The sequence below is a fragment of the Pogonomyrmex barbatus genome, unplaced genomic scaffold, assembly GCF_055798465.1.
Source record: "Pogonomyrmex barbatus isolate J1 unplaced genomic scaffold, ASM5579846v1 scaffold4, whole genome shotgun sequence".
NCBI lineage: Eukaryota > Metazoa > Arthropoda > Insecta > Hymenoptera > Formicidae > Pogonomyrmex > Pogonomyrmex barbatus.
In genome coordinates, this window is record NW_028297138.1 from 4,513,053 (window position 1) to 4,528,992 (window position 15,940).

The window sequence follows — 15,940 nt, forward strand, 5'->3', positions numbered from 1 at the left end:
AAATAAAACTTTTGACATATTTAATATTAAATATCAGAAAGTTATATACAATGGCTTATCATCGGATTTTCATTACCAAGGGCTCTTAAAATTTGTTCAAACAAGCTATAGACGTAATTAATGTTTATAAAATTAATATTGTTAACGAAAAGTGAATTGAAATTATGGTACGAAGAAAACATACCATAGAAAATTTTCTTCCCTCGGAAGCTGAAGAAACTGAAATGAAATAAGATGGTGGGTAGCTTCCTGGATTTCTGAGAGAGCTTTTTAGAGATTTCTCTACATTATTTTAATTGGCCGACTAACCCTCCGTCGACCTTTCAAAGCCTCTTGACTGCGCATTTCTTTTATGGATTTCGCTCTTTTCGGCCACGACATCCGCTTTCGTTTCACGTTCTATTCTTTTTCAAGATTTCCGTTCGTCTTGTTCATCTCGAGATCCCTTCTTCTTTCGAGAATCTTCTTGGAAACACAAACGAGAAACCTGAATGATATGAGATTGAAACAACGGAGAACTTGATTGTAAATTTATCAAGATTCTCTTCAACATAAATATATCACTTTTTAGAAAATCTCGATTCAACGTGATTTCTCTTTTTTTCAGTAACTTCTAATTACCTTTTTAGAAAAAGATAAAAAAAAGGGGATCAAGAGACTCGGGCGCGCCAAGTTTTTATATGTCGTTTTTTTTTCTTACACATCAGATTTTCTTTTATATTTTATATTTTATTTTTATATAAACACAAGTATAATAATTCAATAAAATTTTTTGGCAACTACAAATTGACATTATTTTGGATTGATAACATTTTTTTTCACCTTTGCAAAATTTCTTTTCTACTTTATAGAATTAAAAGTTTGGGTCATTTTTTTATATCATGTTTTTTAGAAATAATTATATAATTTTATAATATATTAGATGTACAAAAAAGTTCTGAGCTTTAGATTTCATACAACCGAAATAACAATTTAAATTTTATATATCTTCCCGCCCTTTTGCGGTTTTAAAGCGTTGACATTTAACTTTCTAAAATGCCATACGGTTTGGCGTTTGATGCACATAACCTCAAAAATCAGTAGTGTTCACGATGGCAATAACAAAAGAGCATATTCGATTTTCCATCCATTTCGCGTTTCATCTGAAGAAAAATGCTGTTGAAGCCACTGCAATGATTTGTGCTGCATATGGAGAGAACGCTGTAAGTCATACTACATGTAAAAGATGGTATTAAAAATTTCGCCAAGGAGATTTCAGTCTTGAAGATGAACTGCGTGCTGGACGCCCTCAAAAGAAACGGACGAATTGCAAGCATTGCTGGATATAAACTCTGCGCAAACTGAAAAGGAGCTTGCAGAACAGCTTGGCGTTACGCAGCAAATCATTTCCGTATGTTTACATAAGATGGGAAAGGTTCAGAACGAAGGCAGATGGGTTCCGCATGAATTGTCCGAAGACAACAAAAATCGTCGGCGTGACACTGCACTTTGCTTTCAAAGTTCCGGAAAAAAAATTTTCTGTACAAAATCATTATAGGCGATGAAAAGTGGATTCTTTATAATCCTAAACGTAAAAAATCATGGATTGACCCTGGTCAACCTTCGACATCGACGCCAAAGCCCAATATCCACGCCAAGAAGATTTTGCTCTGTATCTGGTGGGATTGGAAAGGTGTGTTGTATTACGTATTATTGTTACAACCGGATGAAACAATCGCGGCAGACTGCTACCAACAACAATTGACCAATTTGAGCGATGCATTAGAAGAAAAGAGCCATTTTGGCCATTTACTGGCCAAAGACGTCGTAAAATGATCTTGCTTCATGACAATGCTCGACCACATGTTGCGAAAGCGACTCAGGATCAGCGACTCAGGCGACAGGACCATATCTTTGCGTTAGGCTGGGAATTTCTCTCGCACGCGGCGTATAGCCTAGACATGGCGCCTTCCGATTACTACCTATTCCGGTCGCTGCAGCATCATTTGGCTGATACACATTTCGTGAGATTTGAAGAGATACGAAAATGCATTGATGACTTTATCGCTTCGAAGCCGGTGAGCTTCTATCATCAAGGAATTCGCAAGCTACCCGAAAGATGGCAAAAGGTCGTTGATGCAAACGGAGAATATTTTGTTGATTAATATTTTTTTGTTTGTTTTTGAATAAAGATTGAATTTTATAAAAAAAAGCTCAGAACTTTTTTGTACATCTAATATAAGAAAGAGATGATCAGTACCCTCACCTCTATAACATATGTCAAGATCAAGGTCATCGGAGCTATGTCCCCTAATGTAAAGATTTATGGAAATATATATATTATTTATAAATTATTTATAAAATACTTAACACAAAATAAATGATATTACAACAAATTTACTTTTATAAAAAGTAAAAAAGTCGCAAAGTGTACGCGCAGCGTGTGAAAGATTATTATATAAAAGTGTTATTTTTTAATGGAAAAAAGTTTTTCAGTTATTGACGGAAATTATATCTTTTTAAAAAAATAAAACTCAAGATTCATATTCATTCTTTGCAGCCGAGAACTTTTTGTTTTTACAGTTATGTACAAGATATATCATCATATTATAATTAGGTAGCAAAAAATGTAAGTATATGTTATTTATAAAATTAAATATTATTTATTAAAATATTTAACACAACAAAATACTTTTTAATACAAACAAATACTTTTTATAAAAAAGTAAAAAAAGTCGCCACGTGTACGCGCAGCGTGTATGTGAAAACTCAAGTACATATCTTTGCACCAAAGATCCAAATATTATATTACAAAATTACGTCATCTTATTGATGTTCAAATAATATATAATATTCACCTGTAATAATATATATTATTTGTATAAAAGATTTGATATCAAAAAGTGGCGCCAAGTTACATTATCTGGAAAGTTCAATCTTTTTTAAAAAAATAAAAATAAAATTCGACACATATCTTTGCATCCAAGAATTTTTCTATTTTAATTCAAATATTATTATAACTTAACTGGCGGTCTCGTATAGTTTTTGAGATATATTTATATAAATGTTAGTAAATTTTTACATTAGGGGACATAGCTCCGAATCTTGACGCGGACATATATTATCAAGAATACTCTTCTGAATAACAATCAAAAAGTTTAACCAATAGTTAATGTTTATTAAAAAGTTACATACGAAAAAGTTTAAAAAATACGTTAATTTTTATCAGTGTATCAATATATAGATTTGAATTGAACTTCGTGCAGAAAGTTGTAAACCCATATGGAACCTCGCTTTGTATTGAAGTATATGCTTGAAAACAATTTGTTCCACCCTCTCCCTACTATAATTTGCGTCAGTAATTGAAAACTTTTTTTTCATGAAAAAGTAATACTTTTATGTAATAATCTTTCACGTATACTTGGCGACTTTTTTATTTTTTTATAAAAAGTAAGTTTGTTGTGATATTATTATCTTTCCTTTTATTTACAGTTTTTTATCCATTTCGATTAGTTACACATATACTTTATATATTTAAAATATTAAAATTTAAGAAAGATCAAATGATAAACTTTTCCATAATAATTTTAATAATTTGAAGAATTAGAGTGGATGCTCTTAAATTGAATACTTTTTTTTAATATTAATATAATATGTAATATCCTTAATTTTTGAAATTAAAATAATAACAATTTTACCAAATTTTAAAAAAATAAGTAATTTTTATTAATTATAAAATTTTTTTAATGTCTACAAGTTATTTAAATTTAGTTCACTTATGAATCTATCAATCAATTAATCAAATGGAGTTAAATATTTATAATTCAGGAAAAAGTGGTTAAAATTTTTAATTAAAATGGCGTAAAAAGAACTATAGAAATTTATTACTTTAAAATTTATATGTTTTTAGTTGTTTATAATTTTATAATTACTTTAAAATTACTTTATCAACTTAAATATAAATTTAAAATATAATATTGAAGATGTAACGGAGCATCCGAAAGATGCTCCGTTATTAGCGCACGCTAAAACGGCCCGCACCATCCGAGGCCACCCGAACACTCCCGACCGCGACCAACCGACACACGCGCGCCGGCGAGCTATCACGCATCGACGACGTGATCAGCTATTTTTCTTAACAAACGCTAATCAACTAAACGGTGACACGTGGCGCGGACACGGGTATAAATACCCGACAAATTTTGGAAAAAAAAACCAGTCCTATCCGCTCCTCCGACCTGTCCGTCACAAAAAATCGTTCCGACCAGAACAGCGAGAGACGATTCTCTCAACGAATACCGAGCGTTCTCCGTATTCTATCCTTTCTATCCTGTTCTATCCTTTCTCGAGAAATCGGAATGTTCTCAGCTTTCTCGCTCCGCAACGAATACCGAGTGTTCTCGATATTCTTGTTCCTCCTTTCTGGGGAAAAATCGGAGTGTTCTCAGATTTTCCTCCTCACGACAATACCGAGCGTTCTCAGTATTGTCGCTCCATCTCATCTCGAAAGTCGGAGCGTTCTCGGACTTTCTCGCGACATCCGCCCCACGTGTCACGGCCAGCGTCAACGGTTGCCTAGCAACGCACACGCGCGGACCCGGTTGCCTGGCAACGCGCTACCGATACGATTCCCGGCGTCCGGCATACCCGCAATCGAATCGCGTTACGGGCATCGTAAAGTGACCGGCGGAGAAAACGACAACGAACGACCGCGCAGCGAGAGGCGTCACGAATTACTGTAAATTAATTAAAGCCCGGCGGCCGCAACGCATCTCCCGAACCCGGCATCCGAGCGATAACCGAGCGATAACCGAGCGCACGTTTCCGCGTCCGTGCCCAGGAATAAAATCCGAGCGCGTAGGGACGTACCGTTACAAAGATATTAAAAAAATTATGTAAGCTTTAAATAAAATATGAACAAATACATAAATGTATTAATAATATTATTAATAGATTAATTTTATATATTTCTAGAAATTTTATATATCTTAGTTGAATTATCAACAATAATTTATCTCTAATTAGATTTTAGTTAAGCTAAATTAATCTAATTCCTAAATATTTGTAAGTTAAGAATTTAAATCAAAGTTAAATAGTAATTTTTTATATTAAGTGTAATTAATAATAAGTATTAAATAATTTAATTGCTCTATAAAAATATGTACTGAGTTTCAATAAAATCGGCAAATTACTCATATAACTCCAAATTGTTTAGTTAATTGTTAATTTGGTTTTGGACAAAATCTTGTTCATATTTATAAAATATTTCAATTTTTATGTGATAACAAATAATTTTCTATTTGAATAATAAAATCTTTTTTATATTTTTATATTCATAAACTTTAATGTCACTTTTATAGGTCCATAGATCACGAATAAAAATAAAAATTTTCAAAATGACGGACGAAAAATTTAAAATTATATACAAAATTGCGTTATTTATAATTCTTTACATATAAACTGTTAAAATAAGATTTGAAAATATTTTTGGAATTTCAGTCACACTTGTGCCAAAATGTTCACCTTAAATAAACATATATAAATATCGAATATGAAAGTCCATATGATTAAAAATAAAAATTTTCAAAATGGTGACAGAAAAATTTTAAAATTAAAGTTGCATTATTTACAATCCTCTAGATCTATAGATCAAGAAAATGAAAAATGAGTTTGAAAATATTTTTGGAATTTCAAGGTCATCCCCTATGCCAAAAGCTGCTTAGATCAAACGAAAATGCAAAACTAATGATGAGATTATTTGAATGTTACAAATAAAGGCAAAATTTATTATTTAATATGATTAAATTATAATTACACACACACACACACACACACACACACACACACACACACACACACACACACACACACACATCTTATTCATATTCTTTTTAGAGGTATGAGCAGCGTCAAGTGTTTTTACATACAAATTTTTTTTATTTAAATAAAATTTTATCATTTATTTTATATTGTTACTTTATAATTCTTTGTGATAAAAACGTAAATTGAGTAAAGCAATTTTGTGATATAAAAATATTTTAAAGCTAAATAATTACTACCACTTGGGTTAGAAAAAGAAGTTTTTAATGGATAGAAAGATATACATATAATTTAGTTTTTATTATTTTTAAATTAAAAAAACTACTACTTGAGTTTTATTTTTTTAAAACAGTGGTTTATCAAATCTTTTATACGATTAAAATATATAATTTGACTAAAATGGACTTATAGCTCCATGTTTGTAAGATTATAACGGCGCCAATTATTGATATCAAATCTTTTATATAAATTTTACACAATCATGTGAGTTGGCAATATCCATTATACTTGACACCCTTTTTTATCTTTTTTTAAAAAAAAGGTAATTTTATAGTGATATCAGACATTTTGAAATATTCCACTATACTTGACACCCTTTTTTACTTTTTTTTAAAAAAAAGGTAATTTTATAGTAATATCAGACATTTTGAAGTATTATATAATATTATCGGCGACAATCGATAAAATAGACAGCAACTTATTTTTTCAATTATTATTTTTTTTTCTTATAATCTCCTATCTTAATATGTTATCCTAATAACTTTTACGATTATAATTTGGACTAAAATGGACTTGTAGCTCCATGTTTGTAGGACTATAACTTGGCGCCAATTATTGATATCAAATCTTTAATATAAATTTTACACAATTTTACACAAATTTTACACAATCATTTGAGTTGGCAATATTCACTATACTTGACACCCTTTTTTTACCTTTTTTAAAAAAAAGGTAATTTTATAGTGATATCAGACATTTTGAAGTATTATATTATATTATCGGCGGCAATCGATAAAATAGATAGCAATTTTTTTATTCAATTATTTTTTTTTTCTTATAATCTCCTATCTTATTATGTTATCCTAATAACTTTTACGATTTTCGAAGGTATCGAGAGATACGTGAGGATAACATGATGAGGTAGGAGGTTACAAGAAGTGATACAACTTAAATTTGGCGCCATGCAGACAATAAAATATTATTATATTACCGGCAGCAATCGATAAAATAGATAGCAATTTTTTTTCAATTTTTTTTTTCTTATAATTTCCTATCTTATTATGTTATCCTAATAACTTTTACGATTTTCGAAGGTATCGAGAGACACGTATCCCAACTCTCTTCCGCTGGGTCGATTTTTATATTTGTTAGAACATTTGTTTATATTTATTCTTATAAGAATATTTTTATAATATATGTAAAATTTATATATCTCGGTTTTATATATATATCTGAAAAAGAAAAAAAGAGCAATAAGATAAAAAAAATAACATATATTTCTAAAAAATTGCACGTGCAAATGTTAACAAAATCTCGATATACATCTTAATGTGAGAAGCCTCTTTTCTGCGTTATTAATTGGTTCTCTCTAGCTGCACTAACTTCGTGAACAAATGTTATTACAAAGTGACAATTTGTATCAAATGTCGCGGAGTTAGCAAATGATAATTTATATAGAAGAGCTGAAGAATCTCATTAAAAAAAAAATTAATCAAAAACCAATAAAAATCAATTAACATCATGGAAAAAAGGCAACAATGATTTCGATTCAATTTAACATGGCTTTTTTTATATAGGATTATTATTACTTTGAATTGGAATGGTATGTTGAAGTTTTTCTTTTTTATATCTTTTTCTCTTTTATATATCCAATGGTCTTTATGAATTCAAAGAAACAGTTGAAGTTGAAGATGTAGTTGATGTAGTTGAAGATGTAGTTGAAGCTACTACTGTTCTCTCCTTTTCTATTCTAAAATAAAATACAAAAAATTATATCAATCATATCAATGATATCAATTATATCAAATATATCGCAGGCACGCATTGCATACTTCAGCCGATTTTTGGTTTGGTTTCGCTTGGTAGTATTTCCCTTACTAATCCGCAGACAGTCTGAATGTCAATCAACATTTGAACTGCGCTCGGGACGATGAGATAAGAGGAACAGCGCTAGGCAGAGTCAAGCTGAAAATTAGCCAAAATGTATAATATAATACATACCGAATTACATTAATTATCATAAAAATTAATAATTATATACTTTCTGGTAATGTAATTATGAAATATTTCTTTTAGTTTTAGTAAAAGCTGAAATTAGAAAACTGACCTCTGCGATGACTATTTTTATATTTTTAAAAGCTGTTACGTCCAGCTCGAGATAATTATTTTTAAAGAGAAAATGAATGGATTAGGAAGGACTCCAAATACCCTCTCGCAGGTGAGCGCGCTGAGGCGCTCCTACGTCGAACGCACCGTGCAGATCCACGAGTGCGAGTCAATGTCTTGAGAAAGACGCTATGATTTCGACTGCGTGACGTGCGTCCATCGGTTCGTAATTTAGGCAAGAGAATTTAATCTCTTTTGCCAGGGACAGGACCATGTGCGAATCTTGGGATAGCGGGGAACGAAAGAGGGAGGAAATAACTAAACGTCAAATAATTTAAATTCTACATATAATTGATAATTTTAAATGAATACAAATTTAACAAAACTACAAGATCTACGTCATTATTTCTTGTTTTCAAATACATTTGCTTAAGGTATATTTACATTTGATAAAAAAAAATGTTATATATGATTGAATATTCTAGAAAATTTACGAATACATTATTCGGTTTTTGTATAATTCAATTATATTTGTATGTTTATCCACATTTTATAATTCTTTCTTATTCTACGTTGGATTATTTTATATATTTAAATTTATATTTTGGTATCCGTGTATGTGTGTGATTGTTTCGAGGAGGAGGTTGGATTTCTGGTGGTGAGGTCTAGAGGGGGAGGGGAAGGAGTTCGGAGTTCGCAGAACTCATCCAAGGATTCCTTAGTGAGGAAATTTGAATGTTGGATTTGGAAATCCGGGTCATGACGCTCCGGGAAAAGTGCGCTGAAATCTGGAGGTGACCCAGCCTCAGATGGTCTAATCGGGGAATAGGACGGAGGGGAAATACTCGGTGAATAAAGTGTTGTGCCAGAGCAACTCGTAGTTTCGTCAGTCCGTGTAGAAACCTCGGATATTGCCGAGGGGTAATTGGCTGATCGAGCTCGCTTATTGCGACGATAACGGAGCCTTTTCAGGGCTCGCCTCCGTCTCTGAGTCGGAAAGAGAGGATGATGTAGATTTCATTGGAAGAAATGGATTAATGAGAGTAATTGTTGGAGTGTGAGAGAAATATCATTGGCCGTAAACCTTAAGGCTATCTCTGAAATATGTTGGGAAGCCGAGAGGTTCGACGAAGGAGAAAAATGAAGAAGGGAAAGAGAAAATTGTAAAAGAGTAGATTTCCCGAATTATTCGGTGGCCATGAACCTGCTGAGTGCTCCACAACGCATAGGGAGCCAGAGAGATTCGACAGCCACAGCAAAGAGAAAAAGAGAAAGAAAAAGGGGAGTAGAATGTAAGGAGAAACGGCAGAGGATAGAAAGGACGTAAGGGAGAAATGAGAAAATATAAAGAGAAGAGACCCAAGAGTTATTATTAGAAAACTATGTGTAGTTAAACTTACTGTTATTCTAGCTGGAATGCCGGAGACTTGGGACCTGCGAGGTGATGAAGGTGGAAGCGATATCACCAAGAAACTTGGTCACTTGTACTTGGTGAAAAAAAAATATTTCGACTGACACCGACTGATTGAATTACTGACAAATTGACTGAAAACTATTCTGGCCGAGTAAAAAAAAAGAAATAGCAGTAGTGCCTTTAAGGGCGCTATATATATATATATATATATATATATATATATATATATATATATATATATATATGTGTATGTGTGTGTGTGATTTCGTTGAGGAAAACATCTGTACACATATTGTTCTTCCGCGATTAGGATAATAGGGATTATCTGCTTAGCCGAATTCTAGTAACCGATCCCCGGAAGAGATCAGTTGCGTAACCGTTGCGATCTAACAGCGTAACAAAACATGTGTCACCCGTTTACTCGCTTAATTAAATTCTAATAATTGATACCCGAAAGAGAAGAATCGCAGTTGTCACGACGTAACAAAGCGTTTTATGGGAAGATATATTTCTTCCTCCTCCAAGGTCCAATGCTCGATCTGAGAGATAAGCTAATAGTGATTTGACCATTTCATCAATATCATCTTCATAATTACTATCTTTCAATTACTGTCTGTATAAATCTAAAACGTAAAGATGAATAATTAATTAATATAAAAAGAAAACGTAGCAGTTTATAACAATTGAATATTTATGTTGAGCTAGCATTAAGAATCCAAGCGGAAACTTTTTTAATCTTGGCTTTCGAGGATAAATCCTCATTAATTTAGCATTTTCGCCAAAAACTCCAATAAGAAGAGCCACAGAGTCTAATTGCAATCATTTTTTGCTCTTTCCATTGCATAAAGCTAGTTTGAGTACAATAAAAATTACTCCCAAAATGTACCTAACAAAAAGAATTTATTATAAAATGTTATAAATCTGCTATTTATATTATTTATGTTATAAAAAGATTATGATAAAAAAGAAAAATACACTAAAATACACCTTATTTTCTGTTTCTGAGGATATGCCGCTAGTGTTATATTTGCCTACTAAGTTATTATTTATTATTATTTATTAAGTTATTATTTATTTTACTAAGTTATTATTTATTTTTTCTACAAAAATTTTATATTTTTGTTATAATAGTTACTGTAAAAGCAATACCTATGTATTATATATGATTAAAGTAGAAACAATTTGAAATTATCTTACTTAAAATAACAAATTATTTATCACATGTTGTGATATTAATCTATTAATTGAAAGAAAGAAAAAGGTATAAATCTATCAAAGAAGGAAAAGAGTTGCTTGTTTTATAAACTTTGTAATAGTAAATAAAAAATAGTAAATAAAAAAATAGATAGAATTTCCTATTTTCAAAATGCTATTATATTTGTAATTGCTTTTAATTAAGTGTACACATAACTCATAGATAACAATTAATAACTGTGTTATATTGAAAAATAAATATTACAAAAATATTATTAAAAAATAAGGACAAAGTTAATTTTTTTAAAATTATTATAGTAAGTGTAAAAAGATAAGTTTATTGATTACATGCATAAACATATTAAGTTATTTTACAAATACGATTTTTTTATAAAATTTGAAGAAAATATTTTATGCAAACGTTATAATAAAAACAAATTTCAAAAATAATTAAGTCTTGTCATATTGATTATGGAAACTGAACCTTAATTTTTGTTTGTCACGAAAATAGCGGCAGCGGTTTTATTAGGATTCGAAATCTTACGGAACCAATGGTAAACAGTCAATAACAGGAAAGTGTTAACTATCATTGATTTATTCTAGATTAAAATAAAAACTTTTATAAGATATACATACGAAATCACATGAGATGATTAGTATAATACCGATAGTATATACCATGTGAGTAAGATGTCGTTTTATGACGGACTGGAGGAACTTGTTTCTGTGATACAGAGTATCGTAATTAATTTGATAATGATATTAAGTACTTACAAAGCCAAAAACGAGATCTGTCTTATACTTTCATAAAATGAAAGAAGGAAACATGAAATGAAGGAAACATTAATTTCTCGTCTCTACTTTCATGAAAGTATGAGACGAGAAATTAATGTTTCTTTTAACTTCAACTGCTTCTTTTGCATGTACAGTATATGGATTCCGTGCAGACGGTGACACCAGACAAAAAACAATGAAAGACTAGAAGACGGAGTTTTTTTTAAAAAAGAAGCACATTAACAATCTGACTTACCGACCCAATACATGTAATTATCGATAAATTATATTAGGCTGATAAGTCAGATTGCCATTGATCTAAAGAATTAATATTATTTTTCTTACGCTTATTGTTAGTATTATGTGCTGCGTATATGAGCATATAATAATGTGTTTATTCTCCGAGAAAGCTGTGTCTTTCACATTCTTCCATTGTTTTTCGTCCGATATTACTGTCTGCACTGTACATACAAAACAAACAGTAAAAGTTAAAGCATTAAGCTCTATAAGACAGATCTCGTTATTGGCTTCATAAGTATTTAATATCATTATTGGATTAATCTCGGTGCATTCTGCGAGCAAGATACTGTTTTATAGCAAACTGGACGAAAGCACAGAAGCACATGCAGTCGATAAAATATCTTACTCGCATTAATATTACATGAATCCTACCATACGACTTCGTATGCATTTGATTTCAAAAAAGTTATTATTTCAGGAATATCAGAGGAATTTTTGTGAAAATTATAATTTTGGAAAATCAATTTGAAGTTCTGGAAGACAACGCACAAATTTCTCCACATTTACATGCATCTGAGCCATCTTCTTGTCAACAGTCTTCAAGCATCATTATCAATGAAGAATAAAATTTTTAGGAAGAAAGATAAAATCAGAAATATACTCTATGTCCGTGTACCAAAGTAACCGTGGAAGATGTAATACTTATGTGTTTAACTTTAGGATTAAGACATAATTTAATATAGCAAGCGCAAGTTGATATACTGAAAATGATAAATGCCATGTATAGAGAAGAAAGAATTCCAAGTAATAAATATATGTATTTTAATTATATAGATCAATTATATAGATTTAGAATCTCAATTTAGAAAACATTTTTTAAAAATACAGCATACTATATTGATTCTCTTATGACTTATAGATTTAATCGTTCAAAAATTAATGATGTTGCTTTAGAAGACATATATGATGGAGCAGAATATAAAAAATATTTTGACAATGATAATGTTCTTTCACATAGGTATAATTTTTCGTATTCATTTAACGACGACGATATTCCTATGGGTACATCTTGTGGTAAAATGATATGGCCCATTTACAATTAATGAATTGTCACCAAAAGAAAGAAGTAAACATGTGTTACTTTCCGGATTATATGTTGGGAAGAAGAAAGAAGCGTGTGCGTCACAGCGGGGCTCGACCACAAACTAGTCGTGAAAACTGGTAATTATTTTGCGAAAAAATACCACCTCAGCCAGGAATCGAACCTAGAGCCTGCTTACCGGGCAGGCATCTTATCCTTTCGACTACCGAGGCATGTGATGATATTTATCGCAAATAACATGTTTAGAATAACACATCAACAATACAATGATATATGTATATTACAATATACATATATACATATATTCTCTCGAATCCCCACTCCAGAGAAATGATGATCCTAGTCTCTCGATAAATGCAGGTCGGACTGCAGCGGCGACACCCTCCAACGTCATTAGCAAATATACAAATAATCCTCCTGGTGCGCGGCAGGAGAGATTGCATCAAGCATGGCTCGAATAAGAAGGGAGGGTGTACGTCACGGCGGGGCCCGACCATGAACCAATCGTGAAAACTCGTAATTATTTTGCGAAAAAATATCTTCCAGCCAGGACCCAAATCAAAATATCTTCTTATAATCTTTTGTAGAACAAGCTAACAAATTGTCTTTTCACGGTTTTCAATGGAATCATAAACGGAAAATATGTGATAAGTAAAACAATTCCTTTATGTGCTGTTGTAGATTCTGTTGCTCGATTTCAGATGTTAAATATATGGCATTAATGCTTATTATGCATGCACATTTTGTTATCAAAAAGCTGAACATACTCTAAAAGGGCAGAGATTTCCCCCATGTATATCAAAAACACCTGAGCGAACAACAGACTCTACCAGAAAAGACAGTCAAAAAACATATGCAAAACGAAATGAACGTAATATAAAAAAAAATATAAAAGGCGTGAAGGACCAACACCATTATTACAACTATGTTTCTTTAACTTGATAGCTGGTTTTGTACCAGATTATATGCACTGCATTCTTTTGGGTGTAATTTGGTTGCATACAGAATTGCTTTTTGATTGCAATCGTAAAAAGTTTTGGAAAGTAGGAGACAATGGTAAAATAGCTATGAAGCACATAATATCTGCCATTGATGAATGCGTTTTACCAATATATGCGCTTTGACTTCTATTATTAGATTTGTTCGTTCTCTTTCACAAATTAATATTTGGAAAGCATCTGAATGGAGATCTTGATTAATTTTTTTGTGTACCATGTTTAAGAGGATTTTTAAGAAAAAAATATTTGAAGCATCTTGCTATGTTATCAAAAGCGACAAATATTCTTCTACAAAAGTTTATTATTAAAAAAGATGTTGTACAGGCGCATAAGTTATTTTTAACTTACTACATTTTCTTATTTAACAAATACTTTGGTGTAACATCAATGGTGTTAAATGTGCATCTTCTAATTCACATTGCTCAAAGTGTTCTTAACTGGACCCACTTTGAACCTATAATGCTTTTGTATATGAAGGACAAAATCGTCACTTGTTGCAGTTGTTGCATAGTCCAGGTCAAGTTATAAAGCAAATAGCTCGCAAGTTTTTGATATATATAGTCATTTACTTATTTTGTGCAATGAATTAATATCAACAAAATTAATAATTACGAGGGTAATCTAAAAAGTTTTGAGCCTTAACATGAAGACGTTACTCGCCAAAACCATTCTAGTACTACAATAGTATACGCTTTGAAAGACTTTTGTGAAAATTTCAGCCATTTTGGACGCTCAGTTGTTGTTTGACAGTCGTTTGTGTCAGTCGATGTCAGTGTTTTTATAAAAATGGAAAAAATTGAATATGCTGTGATTAAATTCTTACATTTGAAAGGCAATATGCCTGCGCAAATTAAAATCGAGTTGGACGCTGTTTACGGGGACTCTGCCTCATCATTTGCCACTGTAAAAAAATGGGCAACTGAATTTAAACGTGGTCGTACCAGCTTGGCTGATGATGAGCGTTCGGGACGGTCAAAAACTGTGACCACCGCTGATAACCGCTGATCGAAAATGTTCACCAAATGGTACTGGACGACCATCGAATCAAGGTTAGAGAGATAGCAGAGGCTATGGACATATAGAACGCGTTTGTCATATATTGACTGAAGAATTGGATATGCGCAAGCTATCCGCGCATTGGGTGCCGCGCTTGCTCACTTTGGATCAAAAACGAATTCGAATGAACATTTCCAAGGCCCTGTTGGAGCGGTTCAAGCGAAACGAGTCAGATTTTTTGCGTCGACTTATAACTATAGATGAAACTTGGATCCACCACTACACTCCAGAGACAAAAGAACAGTCAAAACAGTGGACTGAAGGGTGAACCTGCTCCGAAAAAGGTGAAGACGGTTCCATTAGCTGGGAAGATAATGGCAACTGTTTTTTGAGATGATCACGGAATTGTGTGTATCGACTATCTTGAAAAAGATAAAACAATAATGGGAGCATATTATGCATCATTACTTGATAAGCTAAAGGCAGAAATTGCAAAAAAACGGCCGCATTTGAAGAAGAAGGAAGTGCTGTTCCATCAAGACAACTGCTCACACTTCGGCGGTCACTATGACCAAAATTCACGAACTACACTTCGAATTAGTTGACTACCCACCGTATTCAGATCTGACCCCCAGCAACTTTTTCCTGTTTCCTAAGCTTAAAGTTTCGCTTGGAGGACAAAGATTTTCATCGAACGAGGAGGTCATCGCATACGTAAACGCCTATTTTGCAGAGCAAGACGCCAACTACTATTTGGAGGGGTTAAAGAGATTAGAGTATCGATGAGAAAAGTGTATCGACTTAAAAGGAGATTATGTTGAAAAATAAAACTATATTTGACTGAAAAAATATTTGTTTCTATGTTAGGCTCAAAACTTTTCAGACTACCCTCGTACATTTTTTTGAAGATGTTCTACAAAAAAAATTGTAGCATTTTATTAGATCAATACAATTTGGATTTAAAACATTATACGTCGTTTAAATGAATGTTATATAATGATATAAGATATTGTACTGCAGATTATGCAGTTAATAAGAAACATAATGATTAATTTATCTTAATTCGTGATGAAACGATTACCATCAAAAAAGATTATA

General features: G+C 31.8%; 1 long non-coding RNA gene and 1 pseudogene across 2 annotated transcripts in view; both read left to right on the forward strand.

The window, feature by feature from the left end:
- The window catches only part of LOC112552537 (uncharacterized), a 30,798-nt gene extending 15,107 nt beyond the window's left edge, over positions 1 to 15,691 (forward strand). The window contains exons 3-5 of one of the 2 annotated variants that reach the window (XR_016140126.1): positions 11,244 to 11,301; positions 12,222 to 12,550; positions 12,765 to 15,691. This is a non-coding gene — a long non-coding RNA (uncharacterized LOC112552537). The remainder of the gene's footprint in view (positions 1 to 11,243; positions 11,302 to 12,221; positions 12,551 to 12,764) is intronic. The other variant, XR_003096665.2, reaches the window with a different exon arrangement.
- On the forward strand, positions 12,879 to 15,691 carry LOC148935714 (uncharacterized; annotated as a pseudogene).
- Positions 15,692 to 15,940: the final 249 nt, after the last annotated feature.